Source organism: Lipotes vexillifer, unplaced genomic scaffold (assembly GCF_000442215.2).
Source record: "Lipotes vexillifer unplaced genomic scaffold, Lipotes_vexillifer_v1.1 scaffold518, whole genome shotgun sequence".
Classification (NCBI taxonomy): Eukaryota; Metazoa; Chordata; class Mammalia; order Artiodactyla; family Lipotidae; genus Lipotes; species Lipotes vexillifer.
The window spans coordinates 400,293-408,186 of record NW_006780945.1 but is presented as its reverse complement, the minus strand read 5'-3'; positions in this window follow the sequence as shown (position 1 = coordinate 408,186).

Here is a 7,894-nt window from a genome sequence, read left to right as displayed (position 1 = left end):
CAAAAAAAAAAAAAAAAAAAAAAAAAAAAAAAAAAGCGAACAACTTGTGGACTTCCCTCGTGGTCCACGGGTTAAGAGACTGTGCTTCCACGGCAGGGGGCACAGGTTCTAGCCCTAGTCGGGGAACTAAGATGCCACATATGCAGCTTGGTGCAAAAAAGTGAACAACTCCAGGGCGACTCCAGGGCAAACAAAGGGCAAGCCTTTGTTTTTGAGAAGTCCCGCACAGAGGACATTGCCGTGTAGCAGAGCACGCCGGCAGGCCCGGCTTGATAGAACCCCGAGGACCGTCGGGGGCAGGACAGGGTCAGGGCCCCAGGTGAGCCAGGCCTTACTCGGCCCTTCGCGTGCATTATCCCACTTTGTCCTCAAAACACCCTTCGAGGTAGACATTATCATCGCTTTCATTTTGTGGGTAAGAATGGAAGCTCAGCGGGGTTGAGTAACTTGCCCAAGCTCACACAGCCAGGAAGGGGAGCAGCTGGGACTCAAACTGCTCTGGCTATAGGGCCTGAAGTCTCCTCGGGAAACAGGCGCCCCCCTCTCCTTAAAGCTGGGGTACACTCCGGGCTGGACAGCCTCCTATCAGGGAGACAGAGTAGAGAGTCCAGCCTAGAGGGAAACTTGGTCAAGCATCTCAGCACTTTGCAAACTGTGTTCCTCAGAGGGCTGGGGTTACCCAGAGGTGCCCAAGGGGCTGCCATGGGGTGAACTGGAGGCCGGGGGAGGGTCTGGGCTCCCCTCTGATTCCATGGGGCAGCACCCCTCTGGCTTTACACATTAGAGCGGGGTCTTTCACTTGGTTGCTGAAGTCATCCAACTACAGGTGAGAGGAACTCTGGGTGCGGAGGGGCTGCCAGAGAGGGATCTGAGGCAGAGCTGGAGGCCCAGGACACTCCCTGCTTAAGGCCTGAGCAAGACCTGGACATCACCCTTCCACCCCTAAGTGCAGGGAGCTCTGACCCTTCATCCCAGGGCAGACAGGCTGTGGATGATGAGGCCACTCAGAGATCACAGACAGACGGGACGTGGTGCTGGCCTGGCTGGCGCCTCGGACGCCACTCTGCACCACTCTGGGGACAGCTCCAAGACAACAGCCTCACCTGGGACGCCTGCACAGAAAGTTCTCCAGCTTGGCCTCCTCTGGGACCAGGGTACAGTGAGAAGGCACCAGGTGGGCACTGCCCTTGGAAACTGGCACCAAGGAGGGAGGGATGCAGCGGAGGAAGGCTGGTGGTAAGCGTGGGGCTGCCAGGTTTGAGCTTGGGTAAGGTCACCAAGCAGGTAGGATCCTTCTGGAACTCACAGCTGATTACATCTCCCCACAGTCAATACCAGTGCCCTTCAAAACCTGCCCCACACACCACTGGATGCACCACGTCCCCCGCAGCTCCCCAAGCTCCTGCTTCCTCTCATCTGAGGCCCTGCACCTGGCCCACCAGGCTCCACCCCATCTGCCTGGCCAACACCTACCAGCTGCTTTAAGGAGGGTAAAGTGTCATCTCCTCCAGGGAGCCTGTCGCGTTACCACCAGCCAAAATCAACCACTTTCTCATAGCATCCTACAGAGATTTGCCTACATGTAGGTATCTCCCACCCACCCCTGGGCAACACAGGGTCCACAACCCAGTTAGCCCCATTAATGGCTAACTGGATGGAAGGCGGGGGAGAGGGTGGGCGCATGCACGGCTGCAGATGGTCAGTCCACACTGACCCTGAACAGAAACTGTCTTCCACAATCCTGCAGCCAGCCCAGGAAGTGGCTCATTCTGGAAGGCTCTACCGAGTGCTGCTTGCCCCACCCCTGCTCTGTGACCACTGCCTGGCCAAGGATGGAGGATGCTGTCCCAGGATAAGTCCCCAGAGGACCTCCTGTTTCCCCCCTTCTCTAGCACAGCCCAGATTCCCCAACTAGCCCTCCCATCCCAAGGCCATACCACCCCTGGCTGGGACCCGTAGCCCAGGACTTGCTGTGCTGCTGGCATCTGTCCCAATCTTCTGACAGGAAGAAGGGCAGGCTCAATCCAAGGCCGAAGGACTGGGGAGACCGGACCAACCCAGGGAAATCCTAGGGGTCCCAAAGAGAAGTGGTGCAGCGCTGGAGAGCAGAGGCAGGGCTGGGGCACATTTTCCCGGGGAGCCATTTAACCATCTTCATAGGGCAGTGCTGAGAGCCCCGGCCTGTAAGCAGCTTGATCGGCACAGCCTCAGTTTCCTTCTCTGTTAAGTGAAGGGATTGGACAAGGTGATGGCCCAGCTTTGACACACGTGAGGTCCACACATTTGGCATAAAAACACCACTTTGGGGACTTCCCTGGTGGCCCAGTGGTTAAGCCTCCGCGCTTCCATTGCAGGGGGCACGAGTTCGATCCCTGTTTGGGGAACTGAGACCCCGCATGCTGCAGGGCGTGGCCCAAAAACAAAAACACAAAAACACACCACTTTGCCCCAGCGACGGAGGGCCTGCTCCTGAGGCTGTGGGCCCCCAACTTGTGCAGAGATGGTAGGCAGGTGCACCAGAAGCCCAGCCCCTGCCTCGGGGCTCAGGGAGGGAGGGGGAGGGGGCGGCAAGTGCTCGGGGCAGATGCAGGGGTCGTCGGACCCACGCTGGGCACCTGTGTAACCCAAGTCCAGGGGCGTGGGGCAGCCCAGATGGCAGAGACCAGACAGAAAAAGTGCTGGAACACTGGGGGCACCGCCCCGCCCAACCCTTACCTCCCGCGCCCTCAAAGTGCTTGCTCACTGCAGAGGAAGCTGTGACATCCTGGGACCAGGCTTCCTCCTGGCCCAGTCACATCCGCTGCTCTCTGAGACCCCCAGGCTTGCGGCAGCGCCCAGACTGTGGGCGGAGCGGGGGGGGGAGGTTTGAGGGCCTGGCCCACCCGGCTGGGCCACTGTCACTTGCCCGCAACAATTTTGGCTTCGGTGGGGCCTTCCCCAGAAGACAGCCTTCAGCCCCAGGATACCTAGGAGACCCCCAAAGGGCCCTGGGTAGAGAGAGGGGGTCCAGCAGGGGTGCGTATCCAAAGAAGCGGTGCAGTAGAGAGTTCGCATCACCCGGAGGCACCCATGGGTTGACCAACCCAGGGTCTGAACCACCACTATGCCCACACCCAGTAGCATAACCCCTTTAGCAGCAGCCAGGAGCAGGCACGTATGGCAGAAACACAGACTCAGAAACTACAAGCTGGTGCCGCCGGGGAAGCCGGTTTCCCCACAAAGGGTGGAGCTGGGCACGGCCAGCTGAGCCCGGTCCCGGCAGCCACAGCCAGGATGAGCCGGGCCTCCCCGGCGGGTCCCCCGCCAGAGCACTACCAGGGCACACGCAGGCAGGGTGCCCCCTCCCCAGGCTGCATGGGCCCACCTTCCCTCTCCACCTGCCCGCCACCGACACACTAGCAGGTTTCTGAGGGCTCCCCTGGTCTTGCTAATGGTGGATGGATTCTCCACACCCCCGGCTGTGAGGACCTCATGAGCCAGAAGCAGGCGACTGACACGAGGACTCAGCCTGGAGGACTCAGCCTGCGTGTGGCCAGAAATGGGGACAGAGAGAAGGGAGGGGTCCTTGGAGGGGGGGGCGAGCAGCCCCTCCAGAGGGGAAACAGGCTTTCTGAACCATGAGACATGGTCAGGAAGTTTACGGGACCCCCACGGGGAGGGCCTCAGGCCCCCTGAACAGAGGAAGGGAAGAAACCACCACCTGGCCCAGAGGTTCCTCCCAGCTGGCGGTGGGCAGGCGGTCTGCAGGGAAGGGAGGCGGCCAGGGCCGCTGGGACCTGCCTGTCCCCCGCTGAATCACAGGATGTCGGGGTGAGGGCGGGGGGCAAGGAAGTGGCCTCTCTCCCTGGCTTCCCTGTCACAGAAACCGAAACCCGATGTTTCCCTCCCCACAGCCCTTCTGGGAACTGGGTCATTTTTAGAAAGCAGCAAGGAGGAAGCTGGCCCTCGCCCAGGGTGCAATCCCCAGCGAAACCCCTGGTTCTGCTGATCTCGGAGCCACTCCGGCTGCCACAAGGCCCGGCAGGAGCAGCTTATGTAAAGACTGCAACCTTGCCCAGGCTCCCTACCCGCTGGCCCGCACGGCCGGTGACTCACCAAGGACGCCTCCCTGCCCTGGCGAGAGCCGGTGGGGACAGGAGCGCAGGGCAGGAGGGAGCAAAGGCACCCAGCTGGGGGTCACGCAGAATTAGGAAGACAAAAAATGGACAGACCAAGAGGGAGGGAAGCAAAGTGTCCCAGTTGGAGGCTGCAGACCCAATCATCAGAGCTAGAGAAGGCAGGGGGGGAGGGGATGCCTATCTATCTCCAGAAGCCAGCAGGAGCCGTTCTGGTGGCCGCCCTCCCTCCTGGCAAGCAGCCACTTCCCTAGAGGTGCCAGTCGGCAGACACACTTCACAGGCTGCCCCAGCGCACGCTCACCCTTCAGCCCAGCTGCCCCCAATGGAGAGGAAAAATGAAACCACCTGTGGGTTTGTGCTCCAGCCACAGGGAGAGGCCCCACTCACAGAGGGCCCTGGTCTGGGGAGGCCCCGATTTCTCCTCCACCTTTAACGGCTTTGCTCAAACTCTAGAAGATAAAGAACCTGGGGACAGGTTCAGGGACCTGGTGACCTTCCCCATCAGACCCCAGGCTCTGGGCTCCCCGTGACCCAGTTAGAGTGGCCTGGGCGTCACGGCCGACCCCAGACACGGGAAGCGGGAGCTGGGCACATGCTTTTGGTGGCAGCCTGGAACCCAGTGTCCGCCAAGAGCATGTGGGTGCGAGGAGGACGGGCTGCCATGTTCACAGCCCCACTCTGTTCCGCCCGGAGGCTTTCCTGGGCAAAAGCCACTTGGCATCTCTGAGCCTCAGTACATTTATGCATAAGATACTAAGGAGCCTCCCAGGGGTCTGAAAGCTAGGTGGCTTTGTCACCATTAGCTAGGGGTCACCCTGGAAGCACAGGCAGCTGAGGGACAAAGTCTGACCATATCTCACAGAGAGGTAAGCACCTCACCCAACGTCACTCAGCTGGAAGTCAGGCCCTGGGCTGCCCTGAGTCCCTCACCTCAACACTCAGGACAGGGTGCTGGGTGCCCCTCACTCCTAGAGGCCCAGGTCGGCTGTCAGCAGGGAGGGAACATGCCAGGCAAACACTTTTCAGCTTGTAAACAGTCATTAAGGAGCTAATAAACCAGACTTCCCAGAATCCTGCCCTGGGGCTTTGCTCCTTCCCTGGAAGAGGCTGGCCCCAGCCCCAAAGACTGCTGTGAGGGCTTCGGGGCACATGGACGTGGGCCATCCAGGCCACTCAGACCAGGGGAGCTCTCCACACACATCACCAACCCCATCCCTCCATCTTGCTTTGGAGCTGTATGGGTTCTCTGGTTGAGAAATGAGGGCTGGGGAGCTAGGGACAGGGCTTAAACCCTGGCTTGGCCACCTACCCGCTGGGAGACTGGGCAAGTTATCACTTCTGAGCGTCAGTTTCCTCTACTGCAAAATGATATGATGCAGCCCCCATCCCCAGGGAAGACACGAGATTGTGAGTGAACAGTGCCTGGGACACAATCGGTGGCTGGTAACTTCTATTATTCCCAGCTGACCTCTGCCACCATCACTCACTTGGTTTCTACATCTGAGCCAAGACTTCCAGAGGTGACAGATCTCTGTTTGACAGGTGGGGAGACTGAGGCTCAAAGAGGTGAAGTCCCCTGTCCAAGGTTACATAGTTACGTGGTGGGGCTGTGGCCTCCTGCCACCTTGGAACTGGTCAAGCAAAGTGGCAAAAGAACGGGCAGTGGGGTGGTGACTCGGGCGAGTTTTAGGTGCACAGGCCTTTGACTCATGAGTCCCTCCCAGCCCGCCAAGCAGAAATGACATCACCTAAGGCTTGATGGCACTTCCCAGCTTATCTAAGGGCTTTCACAAACATCCTCTCACCCTTGTCCTTATCTCACGATTGTCATTGGCTGATAAAGCCATGAGCTAAACAGCCAGGGCTCAGGCCAGACTGCAGTTCCAAGTCCTGCCTCTGCCCGGTCCCACGGCAGCTCTCCCACCTTCTCTTCCAGGCCTTTGGGGCCCACACTAGAGGCATGACCTGGGAGAGCCACCAGGAGAGGGAAAAGGTGCTTCTTGCTGGCAGCCGGGCAGGACCACCTGAGGACCCTCTCGTCACAAGCTCCGGGGCCACACGTGGGAGGCAGAGAAAACCAAGCTTACCCCACTCCCAGCTCCAAGGAGCCCGGCCAGAGGGAGCAAGGGCTGAAGGACACGGCCTCCACGACCACCCCCCCCACCATCATGACGCACATGCTGGAGGGCGGGGGCCAGCAGTTCACAGCCTGATCCCCCACTCCCAGATCGAAACCCACCCACTGTTCCCATAGCCTCCGTGGTGCTGAGGTTCCCCTCCCCCCCCCCACAGCCACTTCTGCAGGATAACAGCAGTGCTGCCATTCTGTAGCACGTTCTCACCTCATCCCCCCAACAGCCCATGAGACGAGGTTCCCCAGCCTGACCCCCCCCCCCCAGATCGAAACCCCCCCCCTGTTCCCATAGCCTCCGTGGTGCTGAGGTTCCCCCCCCCCCCCCCACAGCCACTTCTGCAGGATAACAGCAGTGCTGCCATTCTGTAGCACGTTCTCACCTCATCCCCCCAACAGCCCATGAGACGAGGTAAGACCTCTGGCATCACCATGAGTCTGTGCCAAGGCACACAGACACGTTCCTGTTATTGTGACAGCTCCCCCACTGCACTCCTAGTGCAGCCGGGCACCTGCCCAGGCTTTACATGAATCACCACTGGAATCCTCACAGCAACCCTCCCAAGCAGACTGGGGAAACTGAGGCACGGACTACTTAAGTGACCCCCATCCTACTGACCACACTCTCATAGCCCAGGTGCCCGCCAGCGTTTGGGCCTGGCTCCCCAAGCTGGCAATCACCGCCTCCCACTGCTACCCCTCACCCTCCAGACCAGCGTCCCTGATGGCCCACCTCGTCTGTCCTGCCCCCTCAGCTCCAGCCACTTTCCTAGAGGGGCTTGGAATGTAACTTCCTGTAGCTTTGAAACCTCAAGTCTTGCATCTGGGTCCCTGGATAAACTTACTGCAGGAGGGAATGTGGACACAGTGGCTGTCTATACTTCCCTGAAGTTGAGAAGAAACTGTTTCCTTTATGCCAGTCCTGAGAGCTGCCCTTGCCTGGCAGCCTCCCTGCCGGGGTCACCACGCACTAGGTCAGCCTGCACTGACGTCCCCGCCACTCCTCCCCCAGCCTGGCCCAGCCGGATGGGAAACTGGGAGCAGAGGCGTGAGCTCACTCTGGAAATCCCCATGGTGGCCAGGGCAAAACTGAGGCCTGCTCCAAAGTGGGTGTCACAGAGACCCAAGGGGAACTGCAACCTGGAGAGTACATCTCCCGATGCTGCACCAGGTGGCAGGCAGGGGGCCGGGGCCACCCCAATCCTGCAACCGCTCATCCCGACCCAAAGGGAAGCGCCGGGTGGCTCATCCGAGTCACATGCACAAACATACACCCCTGACTTCCTGCTCTCATGTGGGGTCTCGCCTGGGGACAAGTGTGCACAGCAAATCAACAGGAACCCTGTGAAGAGCTCTGGCCACAGTGAAAACACCACCACTGACCCAGAGCTGGGCTCGGACCCCAGCTGCTTCCGCAGTGCATTGCCGGTGTGATTATTCCTCCTCTTCGAGGGCCAGGAGTCCCCATCTAGGCAATGAGCGTGTGCCTGTGTGCATATGTGCGTGTGTGTTACACCAGGTACGGCTGCAGCTCAGAAATGAGCAAATCAGGTAGGAGTCACCTGGTACTCTTTTGCTGGCAGGTGGCAGAAGGTTTTAGGGCTGGGCCTGGGAACAGACAGCCCAGGTTCAATGTCAGGCCCTG